Genomic DNA, 15,021 nt, shown 5'->3' with positions numbered 1-15,021 from the left:
TAAAAATTTCATTTTTTTTAAACATATAATTAGCAAAGCATTAGTAGTAAAACATGCATCGATCATATCATTCATAAAAGTGTGCGTGTCTGGAATTCAGTTTATAAAAACATAATAACGTCAGAAGACAATCCCCAGGAAATCTCATAGTGCGGAATACAAGGCGTGTGTGTGATGGGCCGCTACCGCGCTAAATCTTTCCCCTTCGAAGAGGAGGTACCTGAAACAAAACTAAAAACTGTAAGCACGAAGCTTAGTGAGTTCCCCCACTGTACCGCATACCATAAAAACACATAACATACATATACTGTCGGACATATCTGGGTGCCCGACCTACCCCTTCGGTCCTTGTAACCGAATACTGCTGGGCATATCTGGGTGCCCGACCTACCCTTCGGTCCTTGCGACCGAATACTGCCGGGCATATCTGGGTGCCCGACCTACCCTTTGGACCTTGCGACCGAATACTACCGGGCATATCTGGGTGCCCGACCTACCCTTCGGTGTTTGCGATCGAATACTGCCGAGCATATTTGGGTGCCCGACCTACCCTTCGGTCCTTGCGACCGAATACTGCCGGGCATATCTGGGTGCCCGACCTACCCTTTGGTCCTTGCGACCGGAAACTGGGGACTATTTCACCCCCTTACTACTACCACATAACACATATAACATAGCATCATATTATACTAGCACGTAACCATAACACAGGTAGTAGCAACCCCAGATGAATATCACGGAGACAAACATCTATCATACAACTCCAACTAGTGGGCTGGTATTGTGGCCGTAGACCCACCGCTACTGGGAAGTAACTCACCTCGTAGCTGCCGCTCTGCATGGGAATTGTCTGACTGCTGCTGCGGCTCCGGAAATCCTCCGGCTGTAATTCCCACCAAACACTTAGTCACATACTGCTAACTGACCTCAGGGTAAACTGACCTTTTACCCTTAACCAAACCATGAGTCAAAGTCAAAATCAACTTCCAGTTGACCCGACTCGCCGAGTTGGCTTGCCAACTCGCCGAGTCCCTATCCCTTTGTCTAACCACTATCCCGCCTCTACTCGTCAAGTTTGGCATTGACTCGACGAGTTTTCCTTATAAGTTGATGACCCAACGTTCTTCATTCTACTCGCCGAGTTGTAGGAACAACTTGTCGAGTTCATCTTCGTCTAAAGAACACTCTATGCTGAGACTCACCGAGTTGTATGAAGAACTCGCCGAGTCCGTTCTTGAGGCAAGAAGATTGCCTTGAACTCGCCGAGTCATGGCATTGACTCGCCGAGTTACTACATGAGTGAGTCTGGCTTCCAACCCACTGAGTCACACCCTATGACTCACTACTCAAACATGCAAACACGCAAAGGGGGAAAACTCGGGGACTCGCGACTCGACTCGTCAAGTCAGATGAACGACTCGCCGAGTCTGCCACATGCAAATACTATACACGCAATTCTGCTTGAATCTAACCCATGCCATTCATAGATCTGGGTTTCTAGGGCCTGGTTTACACGTAAAGTTTCTAACTTTACGTGTAAATAAACACCCATGAGGGTTTTAGGGCTCAAAATGCACCAAAAGAGTAGATCTAGGGCTTTCATGCACTATGGCTCCATAAAGGCAATAGGTCCAAGCTCCTGGAGCTCAATCATGCCTAGATCTAGAGGCTAACAACTTATTACGAACCCTAAGACACAAACAAGCTTGGGAGGAAGGTTCAAGAAGAACTTCCATGGAGCTACAAGGGATAATGAGCATGAAAACCGAGGGAAACTGAGTTATACCTTAAGAAAGTCACTGAAATAACACCAAGATGTCTGGCCTCCTTCTTCTCCTCTTGATCTACTTTCCTTTTCTCTCAAAATCTTCAAGAAACACACACCAAAGCACTTCAATCTCACAAGGAACAAGGGTTGGACGTTATGGGAGCTGTGAGGGTGAAGGGGGCGAGCTTAGGGGCTACAACTCGCCGAGTCCAAGGATAAAAATAAAAAATACTAAGATAAATTTTACGTACCAGGAACCAGGTGCTACAAATCTCCCCCTCTTATTTTAGACTTCGTCCTCGAAGTCTGTCGCTCGATCCAGAAATAGCTCGGGGTAATGCTCCATTATTTCTTCCACCGGCTCCCAAGTCCATTCCGAACCCTTGCGGTGCTGCCATTGCACTTTCACTAGTTCCACCCTCCTGTTCCTTAGATCCTTTGACTTCCGGTCAAGGATTGCAACTGGGTGCTCAATGTAATTCAGGTTGTCATCAACCTGAATATCCTCTAACGGCACCACCGCTGAACCATCCACGAGGCACTTCCGCAGCTGGGAGACATGGAAGGTGTTGTGGATCTGACTGAGCTCGGCTGGCAGATCCAGCCTGTATGCCACCTTGCCCACCCGGGCTACAACCCTGAACGGACCAATGTATCTTGGGCCTAACTTGCCCCGCTTCCTGAATCGAATGACGCCTTTCCAAGGCGACACCTTCAGCCTTCAGGAGAACCATATCCCCGACCTGGAACTCCAGGTCTGATCGACGCTTGTCGGCGTAACTTTTCTGCCGAGTCTGCGCAGTCTGAAGCCTGCTCCGAACCTGATGGATCGCTCGGTCGTCTTGAGCACCACCTCAGTGCTCCCCATGACCCTCTGGCCAACTTCACCCCAACATATCGGGGTCCTACACCTCCGTTCGTACAACATCTCGAATGGGGGGCGATCAATACTCGCGTGGTAGCTGTTGTTGTACGAGAACTCAGCCAAGGGAAGATAGGTATCCCAGCTACCACTGAAGTCTAACACGCATGCTCGTAACATATCATCCAAAGTCTGGATGGTCCGCTCACTCTGACCATCCATCTGCGGGTGAAAGGCGGTGCTAAAATGCAGACGAGTGCCCAACTCGTCATGAAACCTCTTCCAAAACCTGGAAGTGAACCGCACATCTCGATTTGATAACACTGACACTGGCACCCCATGCCGCACCACTATCTCCCTGATATAGATATCAGCCAACTTTTCGGCTGAGATACTCTCCTGAATCGGAATAAAATGGGCGCTCTTGGTCAACCGATCCACGATGACCCAAATCGAATCTACTCCTCGTGCCGTTCGTGGAAGCTTAGTGATAAAATCCATCGTAATATCCTCCCATTTCCACAACGGGATATCCAACGGCTGCATCTTGTCGTGCGGTCTCTGATGCTCGGCCTTGACCTTCATGCAGGTCAAACACCACTCGATGTACCACGCCACATTCCGCTTCATGCAGGGCCACCAATAGTCTAAGCGAAGATCCCGATACATCTTCGTCGCCCCTGGATGAATAGAGAATCGGGATTTGTGCGCCTCCTCCATCAACATATGGCGAACGCCTCCATGATACGGCACCCACACCCTACGGTGTAGTGTCAATAACCCCCAGCTATCATAATAGAAGGAGGTGACTTGACCCACTATTTGCTCACTCTTCCGATGCTCCTCCTTCATAGCCTCCTGTTGAGCTTCCCGAATCTGTTCTAACAGGGGAGTCACTACAGTCATCCTCATGCAAATATACCTGATCGGTGCCGCCTTGCGGCTAAGTGTATTGGCCACCACATTGGCCTTCCCCGGGTGGTAAAGGATCTTGCAATCATAATCCTTCACCACGTCCAACCACCGACACTGCCTCATGTTCAGATTCGGATGATCCATGAGGTACCTCAAACTTTTGTGGTCCGTGTAAATGGTACATCGAACCCCGTAGAGGTAATGCCGCCATATCTTAAGGGTGAAGACCACCGCCCCCAACTCTAAATCATGCATCAGGTAGTTCACCTCATGAGGCTTCAGCTGCCTCGAGGCATAAGCAATGACATGACCCCTCTGCATCAATACTGCGCCTAAACCTGAGATGGACGCATCACAATATACCACAAAATTCTCTACGCCCCCGGGCAGGGCTAAGATTGGCGCTTCGCACAATCTCTGTCTCAGAATCTTGAACGCTGCCTGTTGCTCAGCCCCCCATCGAAAGACAACGACCTTCCTAGTCAACCGTGTCAAGGGTACGACTATCTTAGAGAAATCCTGAATGAATCTCCGATAGTATCCTGCTAATCCTAGGAAACTCCGAATCTCGGATGGAGACTTCGGGACCTCCCATCTCATCACGGCCTCCACCTTAGCCGGGGCTACTGAAATCCCGTTCTGGTTGACGAGGTGCCCAAGAAACTGCACCTCGCGCAACCAAAACTCACATTTGGAGAACTTAGCGTACAAGCTCTCCCTCCTTAAGGTTTCCAAAACCTCTCTCAGATGCTCCTCATGCTCCTCCTGTATCTTGGAATAAACCAAGATGTCATCAATGAAAACCATTACTAACCGATCCAACATCGGTCTACACACGCGGTTCATGAGGTCCATGAACGCGGCAGGAGCATTGGAGAACCCAAACTACATCACCACGAACTCATAATGGCCATAGTGCATCCGAAACGTGGTCTTCTGTACATCATCCTCTCTGACCCTCATCTGATGTTAACCTGAACGCAAACTGATCTTGGAGAACCAAGATGCTCCCTGTAACTGATCAAAGAGGTCATCAATCCTCGGGAGTGGGTAACAATTCTTCACCGTTACCTTATTCAGTTCCCGATAATCTATACACATCCGATGCGACCCATCCTTCTTTTTCACAAACAGGATCGAGGCTCCCCAGGGTGAACTGCTCGGTCGAATAAATCCCTTGTCTAGCAGCTCCTGCAGCTGCGTAGACAACTCCTGCATCTCGGGAAGAGCCAACCGATAGGGTGCCTTGGCTATCGGAGCCGCATCAGGAACTAGGTCGATCCTGAACTCTACCTGACGCTCCAAAGGTATTCCAGGAAGCTCCTCCGGAAAAACATCAGCGTAGTCTCGCATCACTGGAGCCTCGCTCACCGTCGCTTTACCCGTCTCCCGGGTATCCAGAACATACGCGACATATCCCGCGCAACCCTGCTGAAGGTAGCGCCTAGCCCTCACTGCTGAACACACTGCAGGTCCACGCTGCGGCCTCTCGCCATGAATTACCAACTCTCCCCCATTCGGGGTCCTGATCCGCACTAGCTGCTGTGCGCAATCTATCACCGCCCCATTAGGGCTCAACCAATCCATGCCTATAATCACCTTGTTCCCCCGCAATGGGATGGGAAGCAAATCCACCAAATAGCGCTCCTCGAATAACCTCAGAACACAATCCTTGAACACTGCTGTTGCTCGTACCAATCGATCATCGGCAACCTCTACCTCTAAAGGGCAATCCAACATGCCCGAAGACTCAGTAAATCTCTTGTTAAGCGCAAGGGGAACAAATGACCGGGTGGCACCCGAGTCAAAGAACACCTGAACTGGGATACCGTTCACATGGAATGATCCTAACGCATGAACACAGGGCACATATCAATAACACAACATCATAAAAATAAAGATAGAGGGAAAGAATCATACCCGTCACCACATCCGGTGCGGCGCGTGCCTCCTTTGCAGTCAGCTGGAATGCCCGGCACCTCACCACTGGAGCCTCTGCCTTGCGCTGCCGGCCATCTATAATCCGCAGGGTAGCTAGAGCTGGCGCCTTAACTGGCGCTGATGCTGTCAACCGGGTGAAATTGGCCTTCTTGTGGCCCTTATGGTTGCAATGGAAACACAGAAACTCATCTGCCTGCATCACAGGTGCAGGGGCGGTACAATCCCGGCTGAAGTGCCCTGACTTGCCGCACTTGTAGCAGCCTGATGATCCTATCTTACACGCTCCCTCGTGCGCCCCACCACATTTCTTAAAGCGGTCCTGTCCCTGTTGGCCTTTTGGCCCCGCACCCAAACCCTTGGGCTTCTTTCCCGAAGCCCCCATAACATACCCCTCTTCCGCCTTCCTCTTCCGGATGTGCTCCAGATCTATCTCCCTCTCCCTAGCCCTAGCAATCATAGAGTCCAGGGTAGGGCAAGATTAAAAACTAACATGCTCCCGAATATCAGCTCGTAGCATGTCATGATAGCGGGTCCTCCTCATATCCTCGTCACCCGCGTACTGGGGCACCAGCAATGCCCTCTCCTGGAACTTGGCGGTGATCTCCGCCACAATCTCCGTCGTCTGTCTCATATCTATGAACTCCCTGGACAGCTGTTGAAGCTCGACAGCCGGCGCAAACTTTGCCCTGAACCTGGTCGCGAAGTCCGACCAAGTCATAGCCTCAACAACCGAGGCTTCCAACGAGTCACTCATGGACTCCCACCAATCCCTAGCTCGATCTCGTAGACACCCCGCTGCGAACCTCACCTTCAACCCCTTATGGCAGGAGCTAATCATCTGTGCAGCCTCGATGTCTGCAATCCATCGTCTGGCGGCTATGGGGTCCTTCCCCGTGAAAATCTGGTGCAACACTGCCCCGGAAGTCCTTGAAGGACAGTGTGCGGGATCTCGACTGGCCAGATGCCATGTCGCTCCTGACTGCCCGGAGGCGATCCTCCATCAACTCCAATATCCCTTCCTTGATCGACCTGAAGATAATGGGGGTCGACTCAAGGATGCCTCTGGTGATCTATGACGCGATGAACTCGCGTAGCCCCTCATCTATTGGCTCGGAACCTGATCCCGAACCCGATCCTTCTCCTGTACTGCCAACTGCTGGCCTCGAGCGTAGTACCACCATTCTGAAATACAAAAGAAATAACAACTGTTAGTGATACTGACACCTCTGGAGGGATCATCCCTACTACAAGTTCCCTAGTCTTATCTTGGCCTTCCTCGGTTCAGGTACGGATCCTCTGCTTTCATTAGTATGGGCCCATACTACCTTCCACATCTATCCGTACCTTCTCCAAGGACTGCCTTGACTCCACCAGGTCCCTTTCACTACCGCTGATCACTGCTACTCTTATCCTAGGCTTTCCTAAGGAAACCTCTGACTCCACCCAACCCAGTCCTCAGCTGTTGAAGGTCTCTTTGTGATGCCAATCAGCTATTACCTGCATACAATCACATACAACGAGGCTCGGATAATCCTTCGAGTAAGGGACTTATCCCTACCATGGTTAGGACTCAAACAAGAGCTACACAATAGGGTCAAATCCAACACTCTGATATTATTCAACCCTGATCACATGTGACTTAACGTATTCACCTAACAGCTAACTCTCATCACTCAAAGTCCACAGAGTACAAAGCAAACAACATTTGGACAAAAAGGAGACAATCTTAAGCAACTCTATCCTCGTAGAGAAGAACTGAACTAGCATACAATGATAAACTCGTACTATTAGGCATAACCTAAACAGGATATCCTACTGCTGTCTACTCGACTCTAGCATGCAACTTTTCATACACTGAAGCACATATAGCAGACACATAATGCATCACTCCTAGATCCTTAGTCCTATTCTAGCATGTTGTTCTACTGAAACTGATAAGCATATATAAGCTTGTATGGGTACTTTGGGGAATACTTACTTGAGCTTGGCCGGTCGCGCACATCACACACTTTGTTCTTCCTTAAAACCCTTTACTTAGCCTTTTAGAAAACATTTTCTTATTCCAAAATCTTTTAATCCCTCGATTTGAGTTCAAACACCCCCGAAGGTGTGTCCGAATCCCTCAAACCAAGGCTCTAATACCAACTTGTAACGTCCCAAAAATACAAGCCAAAAATTTCATTTTTTTTAACATATAATTAGCAAAACATTAGTAGTAAAACATACACTGATCATATCATTCATAAAAGTGTGCGTGTCTGGAATCCAGTTTATAAAAACATAACAACGTCAGAAGACAATCCCCAGGAAATCTCATAGAGCGGAATACAAGGCGTGTGTGTGATGGGCCGCTACCGCGCTAGCTCTTTCCCCTTCGAAGAAGAGGTACCTGAAAAAAAACTGAAAACTGTAAGCACGAAGCTTAGTGAGTTCCCCCACTGTACCGCATACCATAAAAACACATAACATACATATACTGCCGGGCATATCTGGGTGCCCGACCTACCCTTCGGTCCTTGCGACCAAATACTGTCGGGCGTATCTGGGTGCCCGACCTACCCTTCGGTCCTTGCAACCAAATACTGGGGACTATTTCACCCCCTTACTACTACCACATAACACATATCAAATAGCATCATATTATACTAGCACATAACCATAAGACAGGTAGTAGCAACCCTAGATGAATATCACATAGACGATCATCTATCATACAACTCCTACTGGTGGGCCGACATTGTGGCCATAGACCCACCGCTACTGGGAAGTAACTCACCTCGTAGCTGATGCTCTGCATGGGAATTGTCTGACTGTTGCTGCTGCTCCAGAAATCCTCCGGCTGCAATTCCCACCAAACACTTAGTCACATACTGCTAACTGACCTCAGGGTAAACTGACCTTTTACCCTTAACCAAACCATGAGTCAAAGTCAAAGTCAACTTCCAGTTGACCCGACTCGCCGAGTTAGCTTGCCAACTCGCCGAGTCCCTATCCCTTTGTCTGACCACTATCCCGCCTCTACTCGTTGAGTTTGGCATTGACTCGATGAGTTTTCCTTCTAAGTTGATGACCCAACGTTCTTCATTCTACTCGCCGAGTTGTATGAACAACTCGTCGAGTTCATCTTCGTCTAAAGAACACTCTATGTTGAGACTCGCCGAGTTGTATGAACAGCTCGCCGAGTCCGTTCTTGAGGCAAGAAGATTGCCTTGAACTCGCCGAGTCATGGCATTGACTCACCGAGTTACTACATGAGTGAGTCTGGCTTCCAACCCACTGAGTCACACCCTATGATTCACTACTCAAAAATGCAAACATGTAAAGGGGGAAAACTTGAGGACTCGCGACTCGACTCGCCGAGTCAGATGAACGACTCGCCGAGTCTGCCACATGCAAATACTATACACGCGATTCTGCTTGAATCTAACCCATTCCATTCATAGATCTAGGTTTCTAGGGCCTGGTTTACACGTAAAGTTTCCAAATTTACGTGTAAATAAACATCCATGAGGGTTTTAGGGCTCAAAATGCACCAAAAGGGTAGATCTAGGGCTTTCATGCACTATGGCTCCATAAAGGCAATAGGTCCAAGCTCCTGGAGCTCAATCATGCCTAGATCTAGAGGCTAACAACTTATTACGAACCCTAAGACACAAACAAGCTTGGGAAAAAGGTTCAAGAAGAACTTCCATGGAGCTACAAGGGATAATGAGCATGAAAAACGAGGGAAACTGAGTTATACCTTAAGAAAGTCACTGAAATAGCACCAAGATGTCTGGCCTCCTTCTTCTCCTCTTGATCTACTCTCCTTTTCTCTCAAAATCTTCAAGAAACACACACCAAAGCACTTCAATCTCACAAGGAACAAGGGTTGGACATTATGGGGAGCTATGAGGGTGAAGGGGGCGAGCTTAGGGGCGGATAAGGGGTTTAAATAGGGTGCAAACCCTTGAAATTTAGGGTTTCATCAGACAGCGGTGACTCACCGAGTCCAGAAGATGGACTTGCCGACTCGCCAACTTAAACATGATCCGGACCCCATCCTTACTCGGTGAGTCGGACCTACAACTCGCCGAGTCCAAGGCTAAAAATGAAAAATACTAAGATAAATTTGACGTACCAGGAACCAGGTGCTACAGATTGGGGACATCTCTCAACTGTACAACACTCAGAACATTATTTGAGAGTATGTGTCCTTTGCGGGAAGGGAAGAAAAGAAGGGATGACATGGGGTTAGTGCTTAATGATATGAAGAATTTTCGGATCTGTTCTGAGTTTACGCGTGCTGTTCTCAAACCTTCTGGATGCAAATTCAATCGGTGACTTACGGTTTGATTTTTTTCTTATCTATACTCCTAAGTTTTTCTTAAGCTGATTCGCTTTAAAGACAAATTTTTGTTTTAGGATAGTTTAAATTTGCACACTTACTTTCATTTCTCTCATATGCACAAATTTAGGGGGAGAAATAAAAACAAAACAAAAATTAGAAAATTGTAATTTCAAAAATCCAAAAACATTAGAAAATCAGAAAATTTAAAAAAAATGTTGGATAAGAAATGTGCTCGAGGGAGATGTTTTGGGAAGTGATATTATCAAGTGATAACAGGAAACCTAAGTCTGCGTAACATACCCAAAGTTGAAGGGTCTATGCTCTGACTTGATGCGTCGGTAGGCACGAAAAATTCTAAATGGACTTGAATAGGCAAAGTTGAACTTAAGAAATTCTTAGTCTTGACAAATCTTGACCTAGTTAGATCCGTTCAGCCTGACAATACGACGCTCGGATAGGTTGAGCAGGGAGATATACATGGGAATCTACCAGTCACATTAAATAACCGGTATCTAGAACCGTGGATTCACTTTTCCTCGATGTGCGGATTCTATCCTTAATTCCGGTTGGATGGGGCGACTGGTAAATTCTAATAAATTAGGTCTGTAGAATATCATTTTCTTTCTTTCCGTCTGTTAGTTATATGTTGTCTCCTTTGCGTGACTTCCAATTCGACCTGGTACACAACATATGCAACTCTATTTCTATCCATGTTATATATGTGAAATACTTCCTATCTGTTAGCCATATGTTGTCTCCTTTGCGTGACTTCTAATCCGACCTGGTACACAGCATATGCAACCTTCTTCTTCTCAACCCCTCTGAAGTAATAAGTAATAGAATTCTGAATCTATCATCTCTCTGAATGGTTGTCTGTTCACCCGATGTAAGGAGTACTCTGGAAGTCTTTGATTACCGGGGCATATCAGGAAGAGGGAAACACGTTCTAGTACACTTAAAATTGAACACATACTGATTGTCTATAGATCTCGCTGCTCAATTTAGGTGGACAACAATATCCCTGGTCGTCGTCAACTGAATGGTCCTTAAGATATAATATCGGAACTTAGGATCACTTTTCTTACAATTAAGTGGACAACAATACCGACGATCGACCAGACAAAGATGTGAATATGAAAGGTACCGACAAGTGGATAAAGATTGTCTAAAAACTTTGATCCCAAATCATTCTTAAAGTTAGATATCATTTTCTTTTTGTTAAATTTGTTCATAGTTTCTTCTAATTTAAATATTAGGGGAGATTTAAAAAATTTAAAAACCAAAAAAAAAAATCAGAAAATTAAAAAAAAAAAAATCCAAAAATAGTGTTATTTATGTTTTATTTCTTGTTCAAGAAAATTAAAAAAAAAATCCAAAAATATTTTTGTTTCTGTGCTAAGTTTTTGTAACGACCAAAAATTTCAACAAATTTTAACTTTTCAAAAAAACCCATTTTAATAATGTAATTACAAAAAGGTTTTCAATACATTTATTATCAGGTAGTCCCAGAACCATAACATAAAACATAAACACGAGGAGCGGTACGATCACGCCTTTGCCTTGCCACGGTCTCTTGAAGAACCTGAAAACATTAAACCACAACTGTAAGCCCGAAAGCTTAGTGAGATACCCCCCAAAATACCAACCACATATACCACACACATAACATGTATATCACAACAATTCACAGAACAACCATGCATATCGGGTCTACTGTGTCTCTGGTCTGCCGTATCGAGCCTTCAGTCCACCTGGTCCACCCTCCGAGTCTAGTCATGTCCCTTGAGTCTACAGTGTGGTTGGTCCGCCCGCACTGTGCCTTCAACCCACCTGGTCCACTCTCCGAGTCTACAGTATGACTGGTTCGCCCGCATCAGGCCTTCAGTCGGCCTGGTCCACTCTCCAAGCCTCGGCACGTCTGGTCCACCCTCGTAAGTCCTACAGCCTATCCGGACTGTTCGTTGGGCCTTCGGAATAACCGGTCCGCCCTGGGTATGTTGGCCTACAACACAAAGCAGGTCCCACCTCAACCCAACCCCAGTCAAATAGTCATGTGCACATAAGCATACGATCATATAACAATTCACACTCAGTCAAACCGATCTAGCAGATCACGTAACACGACATACTCTAAACAGGATACTGACCTAACCGATCACTAGCATAGCATCACCCTATATACCAGGATACCGACCTTAACCAAGTTTCTAACAAATACCATCCTAACTACCAGGATGGAAACATAGTAAAACAACAACATAACAACAATACTTGGTTTACAATCCGATAAAGGGTTGGCCTTGGTGCCTTAGACCCTGTTGATATAGTGAGGATAACTCACCTTGCAACTGCTGACTGAAAAGGTAAGATCACCCTGCTCCAACCTCCGACACGAACTCAACCCCTGATAAAGCCGAAAGACTAAACCCAATAAATACCACAAAATACCAAAATGCCCTTAGAAGTCAACTGGTCAACTCTTGATGAAAGTCAAAGTCAAAGTCAACCTTCTGGCTGACTCTACTCGCCGAGTCAGCCCGCTAACTCGATGAGTCCCCCAACACTGAAAAGACCCATCTCAACTCACTGAGTCATCCCTTGACTCACCGATTCTTAGCTTAACCAAGAAAGGCTAAGACCTCAAGACCAGACTCGCCGAGTCCAAGAACAGACTCGCCGAGTCCAAGGCTATCTTCAACCAACTCCCCGAGTTGTTCTTCCAACTCATCGAGTTCCTGCCCACCTTCAAGCAACTCGCCGAGTACACCCTTGTGACTTGCCGAGTACCACTAGCTCTTAACCCATACAGAAGCCTTCCAGGTCATGCAATCGATCCAAAACGTAGATCTACCCTTCTATAACCCATTCATCATGTAAAGTGGCAAACTTTACGTGAATCCAAAGAGATCTAAGCATTTTACACTCTAGGGCTAGGGTTTGGGACAAGATGGCTTCACCAAACACTCAATAACAGGGACTTTAATGCACTCTAGACCTTCTCCATACCAGATCTGAGGTAGCAACCTCAGATCTAACCTTCAAACTCAAAATACCACAAGCTAAACTTTCCACACATTCCAAGATGATGAATCTAGATGAATAACAGCCCAACAAACGAAGTAATACCTTAAAAGGAAGCCCCAACAGGAGAGAAATCCGATTCGTAGCAAAGCCCCTTGCTCCAAGCCTCCTATCTCTCCAAGATCTCCTCCAAAATCTCTTCTCTAAGGTTCAAATGCCCTCAAATCACTCACAAACACACCTTAGGGTTTTCTGGACTTCAAGAGACGGTAAAGAGGCTGGGAGAGGGTATCATGTCCTTTATATAGGGCTCATCCCCCGAAATTAGGGTTTTCTTCACTCAGCGCCTACTCGCCGAGTAGGCCACGTAACACGCGACCAGAGTCGCGACCCTACTCACCGAGTCCACCCATGGACTCGCCTAGTTGCCCTTTCATATTTCCACTTTGAACCCTAAACTTGCACTCCTGAACTCGGGATGTTACAATTCTCCCTGACTTAAATTAGGCTTCGTCCTCGAAGCCTGCGGCAACACAACTTCAAAACTACTCCCGCAATGCATCTCCTGGCATTAACCAGACCAGATTCCTCAAAACACAGCCATCGAAACCTGGAACCCAACTTTCTGTCTTCTTGCAGTGTTCTAACCCCCGCTTCAATCCGACCACCGACCTCATCCTCTGATAACCACACCTAACCACCGAGTACCACTCCCTGATACTTCGCTCGCTCCAAATCACAACAATCATTTGGCTCATATGAGCTAGAAATAATTCCCCGAACCACCAGAATCTCGATCCGAGTCTAACTTTATCCACTCCAGGTTGACAGAAGGACACGTCCTTCCATCTTAGAGCAACTCCCATGAGTTCTCCTCCGCAATCTCTTACCCATGCTGAATTGGCTCTAACATCCTCGGGTTGGGAAAACCCGATACATTGACGACACCTCCAAACATCCCCCAGGATGAATTACCATACATACCCAATTCCTTGGTCGAAATCAAGCTGGGAATCCAAGACTCCATCCCTGCATCCCTTCCGAGCCTCTTGGCTCTAAACCCTCGAAATTCCTTTCGTCACCTCGGCAAACATCCAAACCGGATGTGATTCCATATCACCGCCGCACACACTGCGCAATAACCATATTTGAAACACTCCAATCATAACTTCGCACTACTGTTTTCACTTCCGTGAACTTACACTCCCTCTCGGAGCTACATTCCTTTCCTTTTTCCTTACCAAGGAGATCCACTTGGCTGCCTTGACACTACCACAAGTGCCACGGTGCTAACCCAATACTACACCATTTCCTTAAGGCATAACCGCTATCCCATGCATCACTCATACTCTGAATCTGCCCGCATGGACTCTCGAGTAGATGCACTACCTCCACTAATCGTGATCAATATCCTGGGCCAGACCTACTAACGCTAACATATCGCAACATACTCAATCCATTTCCTCGCACCGATCTAACGACACATGCAGAGTCTTCAGCATGACTGGATCGCCTTACCAGGCCTTCAACCAAACTGGACCACTCTCAGAACCTTCAGCAGACCTGGACCGCCCTCTAGGGCCTTCATTCTGGCTGGACCGTTCTCCGAGCCTTTGACCTGACTGGTACGCCTACCGGCCTTCAGTTTATCCGGACCACTCAACTAGCAATCAACATTCCGAGTTACTCCTTCGGGAAACTCCTCCCATGCATATTGTTCTAGCCCTCTAGGGGTTCCGAAATCTAACTCCATCCTACATGCTCAGTCCCGGCCCGATCCCAGGCCTTCCTCAATCAATCACCCTTCGTTTGTATCCCGCTCCGCACGCCTGCCACTTACTTGTTCCAGCCTACGCTTATGGATGACCAAAACACTGCTGAGTCCCAACAGCTAAACAATCTCTCATGCTTATCGATCTTCCGGGGGATTTTCCAGTTCTCCCCCACTTAGAACACTAACTATCAACCACCGGTAGCCATCACCGACCTCCCTCAACAACCCTTCACGACACAAACACTTACACGCGAACTGATTTCCAATGACACAAGCCACCTTTGCAATCACATATCAACGCTGATCATCCCGGGCTCGAAAGAAACTCGGTCTTCAGTTAACCACTCCTCAGACTGCAGATGCTACCCGATATTCAGACCAAACACCCAATTCCCACTATTAACCCTCAT

Source organism: Lactuca saligna, chromosome 5, assembly GCF_052625555.1.
Source record: "Lactuca saligna cultivar CGN05327 chromosome 5, ASM5262555v1, whole genome shotgun sequence".
NCBI classification, from domain to species: domain Eukaryota; kingdom Viridiplantae; phylum Streptophyta; class Magnoliopsida; order Asterales; family Asteraceae; genus Lactuca; species Lactuca saligna.
Note: the sequence above shows the minus strand (reverse complement) of the source record.